We start from the raw sequence: 12,103 nt of genomic DNA, 5'->3' as shown, positions 1-12,103 counted from the left end.
GCCTTGGATCTCCTCTATTGTACCAATTTCCCTCTTATTTACAAAATCTCTTGCTTGACTTTCATTCCTTTCCTCTCCAGAGCATACCTCTACCTCTCCGGGCTCTCTGTTCCACCTGCTTCCTACTCTGACTAAAGATCACAATGTCATCTGCAAACATCATTGTCCATGCAAACTCCTGACTGACCTCATCAGTCAACCTGTCCATCACCAGTTCAAACAAGAAGGCAATAAGAGTTGATCCCTGACATAATACCACCACGCCTTGAGCCCATCTGTTACACCTAGCACATCTCACCATTGTCTTGCTGCCCTGATACCTGTCCTATAACAACATAAATACATACTTCTCTGTCACTCCGCTTAAACTTCTGCACTTTCTGATTCACTAACTGTTCACAAACAGCCAGCATCTCCTCACCTCTGTTTCCTTAACCTACATGTGAAAGGAAACTGAATGGTCTGCTCCAATCACCATTCTCTCTCCCTTTGGAACACTCAACTGCTTCATCCAACTTATTAGAATTCCTCTTTCTGATATTAAACCTGTGGGGCATACACACTGACAGCATTTAACATCACCCAGTTCCCTTTACCTGTCAGAGTCCCTGCCTTTACTTCTCTCTCATCACTGACCTATTTTGAGCTTTTATTACTATGTATGTAGTGTTTAGCAAGCTTACATGAACATGGTGTAATAATGGTTTAATAAACTCTGCACATATGAACGTAGCCAATATGTATCCATGACAAAAAGGGGGCCTGATATGAAAACATGTGTGTTGGCATGCCTCTAAATCACACCTCAAAGGTCAGCGGAGGTTAACTGTTAATTAAAAACTGTACTGTGACCTCGTCAATCTTCCAAACCAGAGAGTTTGGATATAAATTGCGCACTCTGCTGGCTCAGTAACTGAATCATTGTGCATTGATGCAGTGATTGGTGATTTACCCACCCACTTCTAACTGGGCCATAAAAATTTGTCTTTGGACAAAACTTACATCAAGAGCAAGGCTATAAAAATGAAGAAGAATGGATGCTACATATATAAACAAGATAGGATAGAGATTTTTACTGAAAGCTCGCTAAATTACAACAATAAATTACTGCTGTTTGACTTCTTTGTTGGAGCTAAAATCGGTAGATTTCATGATTTATTCTCAGTATGTTTCAGTGAATATATCCAGTGTTTACAGTGAATTGCTGCTCCACAGAATCACACAGTCACATCCAAAAACATCCCTGGTCCAAATCATATTAAGTTAGATATACCAATATCAAACTGCTGGCTTCATAGAGCAAACACATAAAAAAAACAAAATGAAAATGTAAGATTTGTCCTGTTATTTGTTTCTGTATTTCTTTTGATAAACAGTTACAACTAAAACAACAATTTCTCTAAGAAATATGAGACATATGTGTGATTAAGCACACATTGCCATTACACACCTGTAATATATTCACTGATCATTGCAGCAGTTTGAGTCCTTTTAACTGTACACAAGACAAAAAACTTTTATTGATGCAGGAGAAAAGCAAACATTGGAAATCACTGCTGTTTGCAATAGAGTATCCCTATTTCTGGTTCTCATTGTTATGTCTGAGAACACAATCTCTGATGCACACATCTATGGATAGAATTTACACCAGTCTGGATGAAAATGTTAAAATGTTTCTTCAAAAATAGCACAAGCAGTTATGAGGTTTGTAATGTGCTTAGACAGTTCCACGGCATGCAGATATGTACACTACATCTCAGTTTTATGTGCATTGCGCACACAGACACATTCACTGAGGAAACAGTGACAGTAATTGGAATTCTTCAAAGTAAAAGGGTATCTACTTTTCCAGATTGTTGTCAAGTGGAGTTATATTTAGACCGACCCTGCCACCACTGTGTGCTCACATTAAGACTGAAACCCAGAAGGACAAGTAAAACTTTGAAGGAAGAAATGCAAACATTGGTAAGGGCATTTGTGCTTCATACTGCCATGTTTCCCCAATATCAAACAATTTAAATATTATTTACTTGAAATAAAGTTTTCCCTAGAATACCTGTCTTACAGTATTTGTAAACTTCATTTTACTACTTATATTAGTCATGAATGTGCAGCAAGACACACAAATCTTTCTTAAAATTCAAGATTGAGTTCATTTCCTCAACAAAGGCCAGACTGTTTTTATTATAACTGATCAAACATTATAATTTTGAGGAAAAAATAAAAATCAATGAATGAAAGCTTAAGGGAAATGTTTTTTCTTTTTTCCGTGTTTGTAAAACATGCATGGAAACTGGTTTTCATTCCATAATAACAACATTTACGACAACTTTTCCTGACATGAATTAGTCCCATCTAACAAATAAATTCAGTAAACACCTCTGTTTAAAATGTTCAAGGCCTAGGACTAAGATTAGTCCATGTCTGGGAAACTGAGCCTAAAGGTCTATAGCCATACTAATAAGTCTGTGAAGCTGGATTCAGCCAGAGTGGTGCTTTGCCTGTACAATGTCAATAATAACATGCTTAAGCAGATTTAAGAGCAAATATTGCTGCACAATAAATAAATATAAATATGAGGCAAATGGACCATGGACCATGGACCATTGACTTTGGACCTTGGACAATGGACTTTGACCAGACAAAGCCGGCGCTTTGTAAATGCACTCAGAATTTTAACTGGGTATCTTTTAGCTACAGAGAAAGGAGAAAGCAAGCTATAGAGATATAGACTTGACAATTGTCCAAGTACTGCTGACACCTGTTTGATCAAACCTCACTTATCACTATTGAAACAATCATTGATTAAAGAAAATACAAATAAAAAGCAAATCTTGACTCTGATAATTATTGATTTTGCCCCAATACAATATTTAGGGATAAGCAGTTACTTTTAAAGAGCAGTGTAAAAATCTCCGTGATCTCAGTGTGTCTCTATCAATAGACTGTGTTTATGTGCATGTTTGTTCATGCATGCATGAATAAATGCTCACGATTTCTCTTTTTCAGGCTTGCAGCTGCCTTCTAATGGAGGTCATGCCACCTAAACATAGCAGGGATCCATTTACTGTGTTTTATTATGCACTAGGACCCTGACATAGGAGACATTGTTCTATAAATATAGTTGGGTGAGCCTGGGATGTTAGACGGACATTTCAAAGGCATTAAACAATCCCATATCTGTATGTGCACAGAAAATCAGAATTTTCACCTGTGTGATGGGATGCCACCTGTTTTAAAATAAAAGCAAAAGGAAGTTAGCTAGTATTGCTAGGTTAGCAGTGCTTTTATTTTGTTACATGATTCTTAAGGAGCTCCCGATTGATGCTGCGGTTATTATGGACACGTAAGCACAAATAAAAATGTAAAACTAGGTGTGAAATCCATTCTAAATGTCAAAAAATTAAAAGTTTTATTCAGTAAAGAAATACTACTTCTATGTCTGGATCTGAGTTCATTACATCAGTTCTATATGAATCAGTCTTTTGTAAAACACAAAGAATAAAACAGTGACAAAGTGCCTTACAAGTTTATAGCAAATTATGGAAAAATGTGGCCAGAGATCACATTTTATGAGCAAAGTATCAGAGATTGCATGACAAAAAATGTAAATAACGGGAAGGCAGGTCTGATGGGTGTGTGTAAAACATATATGTATATTTTTTATTAATTAGTCTAGAAAAACATTTTTTTAAAAACTAAAAAAATATATCAGTGGGATAGCTCACGCCTAGCTTGTTATGATGCTCAGAGTTCACTGTACCGATGAAGGGAGCCCTGACATTTAGCTGTCTGCAGGGACAGAGTCACAGACCACTATGCTCTCCAGTGGGGTGACCAGGGACAGCAGGAACATGTTGTCACCCTTAGAGTGCATCTGACTACACGATAAGCCTTTCTCATTCTCCTCACCCTGCCAGCCAGGCTACCTGAAAGGGACTATGAGAGCCCCCACAAACAGCCTTACAGTACACACGCTTACTTTTCAGAGTAGCTTATATCTAAATTGAGGAGGCACAAGGCTAGGATACGAAAATGGAGTATATACAGTATGGGATTGAATATACAGGGAGCAAATGTTCATAATTTTGTATGTGTGCACGTCTGCGCACCTGTTTACATTTTTGATTGTAGAAATATCTATCTGCTGGCTACCATGCTGAGAAAATGATGGATCCCATACAATCAGATTGACTGTCATGTCAGAATCGGAAGGCTTTTGATCCCCAGCTCCTCCAGTGAGAGTGAGTGTGATAGATAAAGGCTCTACAGTTTGTGAATGTGAATGTGGCTTGTGCTGTAAAGCACTTTGAGTGGTCAGTAAAGACAAGACAAGTGCTGGAAAAGGAACTAGCTTTAAATGTCAGTCCCTATATCAGTCCAATCTGATTACTGCAAAGCTATACACTCTTTCAATACAAACTTCAGGTGTGTAAGACGACATAAAGATTTTTCTTCCACGTGGACATGTCAGTTTGTATGTTTTCATATACAGTATGAGTTATTTCACTGAAGCTGTTAATCTGTCATTAGCTAAGCAGTTTAAACCCACTAATCCCACAGTATATATATTAAAACTGGTTTGTTGACCCATATAACCATTAAGATTACTTGGCAAAGGTGAGAGATTATCACTGTGTTGGTGAGAAGCGTTGAATGTATGTAAGAAGGAGAGTTTAATCACGGTGTTCATCATCTAATCCTCACCACTTAACCACCAAACCACCCACTCTAACCTATTTTTCTGACTGTAAAAATTGTCCTTCTGGAAGTCATGAAAAACACTATTATTTAAATGACCATGAGTCTGAACATTCATTACTGCCATGATTTTGTTGAGGGAAAGCTTCTTTCTGTATAGTTAGTCTGAAACAAGACTTGCTATCTAAAAAAAATTAGACATTGACAGACTAGACTTATTTTTCTATCCACTTACTTAATGTTTAATTTATAATTTTGTAGGGCACATACCAAAATAAATTGTGTTTGTGCTACAGTGTCGTCTGATAAAGGAAGCATTTCAAGTGTAGTGTGAAGGGTTTAATTACAGATTGTAACACACTGAAAGTCTTTCATTCACTTCTCCCTTTTCCAGAAATACAGAAAAATGACTGTCGCTTAAACATGAAAAAAGCCTTTGTGGACCAATATTTGATATGGACCTTAGTTATAGAAAACTACATTTCTGGAAATAGATCACCCTAAATCCTACGGTCCTTAATGTGTTTTAATCTTGGTAAATGTAAACGTAATGCAGTGTACTATGACTGATTTTTTTTCCTGGTTTTGAAAATAATGAAAAACAATATATATATTTCTCTCCTGAACAAAAGAAATGCAGGTGTTTCATAGCAGGGGAGCTGTGTTTTAGGTGTGATTAAATGGCATAGGACCAACTTAACAGAACAGTTATATATTAAACTTAAACTCACATGATAACTGACAGAGCAACAGCTTCTCTTAGTCCACTGCCAGTTGTAAATTAGTGAACACGGAGTGTGAATGGAAATTAAGCATGAAAAGCTCTTGTGAAACAGAAAAAAATCATAAGCTATGCTTAGCCAAAGGGAAATGCAATCTATGGTAAAGCCTTTCACAAATAACAGGAGAACAACATCAGCAACAAAAAAGGCCTGTTTACTGCCCATAAAGGCATAGTCCACTGGTCTTAAACAAGCCAGTTGGCAAACACAGCAAGATTTAAGTGTTTAGGAGAAAAAAAATCAGGTTAAAAGGGTTAAACCTATTTTTTGTTGTCACCCGCTCCAATGAACTGTCATAACGGTGCTGTCTTTGCTAAGCACAGCCAGTAGGCATACTGCAAGCACATCATTGACACTGGGGCTGTGCCGTTAAAAGAAGCTATATTTAGGTGAGGCAAGCAGTTTTATCAAACCTAGGCTAAGAAGATTCCATCAGAGGTAGAAGCAAATCTCCCCAAACTTAGGCTAAGAGAAAACAGGGATTTACTAAATGCCTACAAAGGGTAGAGGAGAAGCAAAATCAACTGAAAGGGGTCAGCATTACGCCACTAAAAGAGATCCATAAATAAGATTGCTAGTAGTGTTTCTGGTGGGACATCAAGCTAAGGGTACAGGGGGTAATTTTTTCATTCAGCTCTAAAACTATCTGGGACAGTTACTGAACACACATAAGAAAGATTATGCTTTAGACAATGTCATAACTGCTGCAGTAAACAACTCTTAAAAGAGAAGAACTATAGCCCTTTACGAGTAGACACAGGCAAATGTAACCTCGACTTCCCAAATTCTAATCAATGGAATATAGCCTGCTCTCAGAAATTGATAAACACTTTAGCACTTCACAACACATTTATTAGCTTTATATGAGGAAACGCACCCTGTATTGATCAACATTACCAGCAATCATCAGCTCCCAAACTCTGTGCGGACTTTTGCATTTATAGGTCAAACTCTGTTTAGGTATGTTAAGATATTTCATTTGCTCAGTTTATTATCTTAAAGTATACAATGCATTATTTGGGAGATAATTAAAAGAGGCACTATAATAATGTAGGTTACCTCAGTCAAAAACAGCATATATATCAATCATTCTCTGTAAATGGCTCAAAAGGAATTTAAACACTCCAGTAATGCAATAATTCCTGTTTCGTTTCACTTCTTCTCCATTCAAATTCCATGACAGAGTACATGCAGGGATTGGGATTCAAAAGCCCCTAACCTGGCTAAGTATCTTAGGGAAACTTTCTAAATGCTGCAGTGTCAGTTCCAGACATTTAAGAATATACCCCAGAGCCACTCACTGAGATATGTCCAGCCTAAATTTGCTGTGATGTTTCAATAGCTCTAAAGTATACTCTTGAAAGCTCTGACTAAATCATAGAATCACCAGATCCACTTTGCAAACTGACCAGATGCAATCAGATAGCCCACTGAGAAAAATGTTCAGTCAAGATATTTCATACATCTGCTCTGATCAAGCCAAGTCTGTCTTTTATACTATCTTTCGGTGTCACTGGGATCAGAGTCTTCCCAAGCTCAAAAAGTGCAACCTGTTCTCTGAAAAAAGAAGAACTATACATGGGTGGTCTAAAGTCAACAAAAAAGTAGACCTTCAATGGGAGAAAATGAAGAGACAGTGAGTGACAGGGCTGTAAATGGCAAAGAAAGGACAGAGAGCACTCTATGAGTATGAGCTGTGTCATGAGCAGAGAGCAGAGTAATCCGATTACTTTTTCAAGTAACGAGGAAAGTAAGGAATTACTATTGCAAAAACGGTAATTAGATTACCGTTACTTTCCCGTAGGAACGCTGCGTTACTGCGTTACTAAAACCGTGATTTTTTTGCGAGAATGTCTCATGACAATGACGTAAGCAAGTGCATCGTTGGTGGCAACAGCTGTGTGCAGATCAACAATGGATAATATATCGTGTGCGGAGAGAGTATGAGGTGCAGCGTTTAAAGCGTGGAAGTACTGACCTTACTTTGAGTTTGATTCCATAAAAAGTGACAAAAACGTTAGTGTCCGTTGTGTGTGGGAAGAAAACTTCTTTTTACAGCGAAAAAAACCCTAAACTTCCGAGCAAGCACCAAGTGCGCTATGACGTAATGGGAAATTCACAGAGAAACTCGCGGATTCTTCCACTGACCGCTGCGGCACACCTGCACCAGGGTAAACCTCCGCCTACCCCGGTCCTGCTTTACAGGTGAAAATAGAGCAACAGGACTGCTAGTCTGTGACTTTATTTATTTTCTGCTGTGTTTTACTTGCATCTATTTGAAAGACTGAGTGTAAACACACACAAAAAATATTTTATGTGCTGGAATGTGCAGAAAATAGGTTTAAATATTAAACAAATTTCTTCCAGTCAGAGAATGTTGCATATAATTAAATTTTTGCTTGATGCATAAAGTTAAAAGATTAAAACTAATAAAACAAGTTTTAAAAAGGGACTTTTCCATTTGATTACATTTTGTATGATGGATTATGCAGAAAATGTAGAATTGGGCTGAAAGATCTATCGCTTTATCACCTATTCAGGTTGTAAATCGTGTTTTTAAAAAGTAACTAAGTAACTAAGTAATTAATTACTTTTGAAAATAAGTAATCACTAAAGTAACGGGATTACTTTTTGGGGAAGTAATCAGTAATTAGTTACTGATTACTTTTTTCAAGTAACTTGACCAGCTCTGGTCATGAGCATGCATTTATCCTACTAGCATGTGCCACTATCTGCTTTGTAGACTGTCATCCTGCCACTAATTGCGTCTGTGTTTTATCATGATGCCTTGTTATCTCCCATAGGGTCCTTAATGTCATGTCAAAGGAGTCTCCTGACAGCCAGACACAGAGTAAACATTGGCCAGTGTCCCCTTAAATGAATTCAAAACCTCTTTTCACTACAAGCAAGAACCTAACATCAATAAAGAAGTGGGACTTGGAGAGAGATGTAGCAATGGGTTTTCTCTCACCACAGATGAGATGCTACGATAATCAAGTGACTATAATACCTGTAACTGGTCACTGTGTACACCATTACTTCATGACCTTACTGCAGGATTGCACCAGTGCTGGGCCAAAGTTTTCGTCACTTTGCAAGCTGCTACTCAAACATGGCGTAAAAAAAAAAAAATCGCACGAAAAACAAAAACAAAAAACCATTAGTATCTAACTCCATTCTGAGGTCAAAGGGTGAGAGGATAGGAGCATGAAAAAAAAAAAAAAAAAAACACAGTAGAGATAAGATGTAAAAACAGTGACAGAAAATAAGCAGTTGGACAACCAACAAGATAGATTAACCAGGGAATGCAGCAGTTTTAGGAAACATCCAAGTCTTCAGGACATAATATAGATGCAAATTGATCACCTTATCTTTATTTTTTAAAGCTGTTGTTTCTGGAAACATAAAAAGTAGAGGTAAATAAGACCAAAGTCAATAAAGCTTTAAAGCTGTTGGAAACTCCTCAGCATGAAATGAAACTAAATCTCAGAGGCTACATTGTATCTGATTTTCACTGGTTTGCGTGAGTAAGCAAAGGCTTATGTGCAGGATTTATCCTTTTTTTTTGTTGCTTTGTTGTTTTTTTCTTAGCTCTGTAATTTCTAGATGCCAAACATGGTCAGGACTTAGCTTTATACCTGCTAACTTTGCTGGAGCCTCTGTGCGATTGAAAACTGAGTAACTTGTTATGGCCAAAACTGGTGTGGAGAAAAAGGGGATGTGATATCTGCTGTAAGATGGTGCAGATAAATCACCCTATAGCAGAGTGGAGTAAGCAATCTGTCTCTCACCACTGCCTGTCTCATAATCCAGCCATTTGTCAAAGTCTTTGAGACACCCAGCATGTGGCAGGGCCAGGCCAAGCACATTGATCCAGGTAAGTATTTCTTCTCTACTGTTTCATAAGCACTTTAGCCTTCTATACATTTGTAAAGCTTCAACTATATAGTGGTAACTTGAAGTGAATGAGTTATGTTAGCAATGGGATAATGCCAATCGCAGGTGATCTCGATATTTGATCTTGTAAGACACAAACCCTCATCTTCTGTGACATAAAATGTATTGAATGTCCCTATAATATGTTGTATTATGGTATAACTGTCACCTTTACATGGTCATTCTCCTGATCCACCTAAACCTACTATTTTATTTTGCATATTCTGCTAATTAAGTCTGAAGTTAACAGAATTTATCTGTGTAGTTGATTCTCTAATGACGAGCATCTCTGATTAAATTATTAATCATTATTTTTATTGCGTCCATCCCCCAGAGTACTGCATTGATGACTGTTTCAATTCAATTTCAGAAGGATGGTGAGGGGGGGATCCACCTGGGATGCAGGCAGGGCTTAAAAGGTCAATCTGTATGTACTACAAATAACAGAATCTCTGTGAGGAGAAATGAGAGGGTTGGTGCTTCAACATGAATACACTGTTCATGTTTTACTTGCCATTATATGTAAAATGATAAACAAAGTCTTTGGGTAATTTCAGGGATAAAATAAAACACCAGGAAGTCATTGAGCTTGGGGTACAAAAGGATGGCTTTCTTTTCTCCTTGAAACCTCATTGCATTGTAAAATTAATGAATCCAAAACACATGGCACTTAAATAGAAAAGCACAGACTAAGAAATGCAGTTGCAAACAGTATTTTACTCAGGTCTGTATAAAAAGTGTCCCTGAATGCTCAATAGGAGACATCAGAGAGAATTGATAGCCTACAGGAAGTGTTTAAATCCAAGAAATCTTAATTAGCAATTCCAAACATGCTGACATTTCCCATAAAATACACTGTGCTGTGTCTGCTTGATTGCTAGAAACCAAGTGATTTCTTGTTTTTAGAGTTTTCATTTTTCAAGTCTGTGTCACTGCATTACCTATAATCAAAGTAAAGAATGCCCTGTTGGGTTTCCTTTGAAGATTACACCTACAGTACCTAATGTGTTTTTTTGGTGACTGCTTTTTTAAACAGCACTGATTGCATCATGGGCACAACTGTTTGAATAATAACTGTCAATCTGCCACGTTCAAAACAAAGAATGACAAAAATAATGAAGACTATAGTAAACTGTCACTGTAAATCATCAGAGTTACTATCACTTCCTAAATATTGACTTTCACCCCTTGAACATAATTCTTACGTTACATAGAAGGTAGGCATTTGGAAAGCTTGTGTAAAACACCCATTTAAGAACATATTCTCTCTATGGTGAAAAGCAAAAATGTTTTACATTCACCTGACACTTTATTAGGTTTTTATTTCTTACCCCTTGCTAGCACTGGGTTGAACTATTCTTTGCCTTTAGAACTTCCTCAATTCGTCGAATATTCCTCTGAGATTTTGGTCCATCTTGATATGATAGCATCATCCAGTTGCTCCAGATTTGTTGGCATCCATGATGCCAATCTCCTGTTTGACTACATCCCAAAGGTGCTCTATTGTATTGAGAATTGGTGACTGTGAAGGCATTCTGAGTTAAGTGAACTCACTGTCATATTCAAGATGCTAGGTGGAGATTATTTGAACTTTGTGATCTGATGAATTATCCTGCTGGAAGCAGTGTTCAGATGCATAGACCGTGTTCACAAAAGGATGGACATGGTCAACAACAACAACACTCAGATAGGCTGTGTGGTCAAGTGTTAAAGGGACCCAAAGTGTTCCAAGAAAATATCCCCCACAGTATTACACCACCACCACTTGCTAATACATAGCAAGATGTAGCCTCGCTTTCATGTTATTTATGCCAATTTTTGATTTTACCATCTAAATGTTGCAGCAGAAATCAAGACTCATCAGACCAGGTGCAAATTGTAGCCTTGGTTTCCTGATTTTAGCAGAGAGGCGTGTCACCCAGTGTGGTCTTCGGCTGGTATAGCCCACTTGCTTCAAGATTCAACGTGTTCTGCATTCAGAGAAGCTCTTATACAGTATAAAAGTTCTTATGAATATAGCATATGATTATTTGAGTCACTTTTGCTGTCTTATCAGCTCAAAGCAGTGTGGCCATTTTCCTCTAACATGCCACACACTGGATAATTTCTCTTTTTCAGACCATTCTCTGTAAACATTTTTATTTAGAAAAGCATTTGATTAATTTCTTCTTATGCTGTTTTTAGAGTTTTATTGTTTTACATTGTTTTATTTACTGTTATATTGTTTTTATATTTCCATTTCCTGTGTTGTAAAGGACTTTGTTATTTTTATCTGTGAAAAGCGCTATATAAATAAATTTTACTTACTTACTTACTTACTAAACCCTAGAGATGGTTATGTAGGAAAATCCCAGTAGATCTGCAGTTTCTGAAGTACTCAGACCAGCCCATCTGGCACAAAGAACCATGCTTTGTTCACAGTCACTTAAATCACCTTCCTTTCCCATTCTGATGCTTAATTTGAACGTTAGCAAAATGCACTTATAGGTCAGTGACACTACATATGTTTATTATTTTCCAAACATTTCTATTAACAACCAGTAGAATAGGTGTGCTTAATATGGCGGTCAGGGACTGTATTTACCTCTGGTCAGTAGGACCACAATCACAATTGTCAAGTCAAGAAAAACAACACTGAAATGTTAAAAGAGAAAAGTGTGCCTTGGATGGCTAGATTTGTGCAT

The 12,103-nt window shown here is 37.3% G+C and overlaps 1 protein-coding gene across 1 annotated transcript in view; it reads right to left on the bottom strand.

Annotated features, from left to right (window-relative positions):
* hcn4 (hyperpolarization activated cyclic nucleotide-gated potassium channel 4) overlaps window positions 1-12,103 on the bottom strand; it is an 82,160-nt gene that overhangs the window by 63,702 nt on the left and 6,355 nt on the right. The window lies entirely within an intron of this gene.

Source organism: Neolamprologus multifasciatus, chromosome 1 (genome assembly GCF_963576455.1).
Source record: "Neolamprologus multifasciatus chromosome 1, fNeoMul1.2, whole genome shotgun sequence".
Classification (NCBI taxonomy): Eukaryota; Metazoa; Chordata; class Actinopteri; order Cichliformes; family Cichlidae; genus Neolamprologus; species Neolamprologus multifasciatus.
The sequence above is the reverse complement of the archived record's forward strand: the minus strand, read 5'-3'. Positions and strand labels throughout refer to the sequence as shown.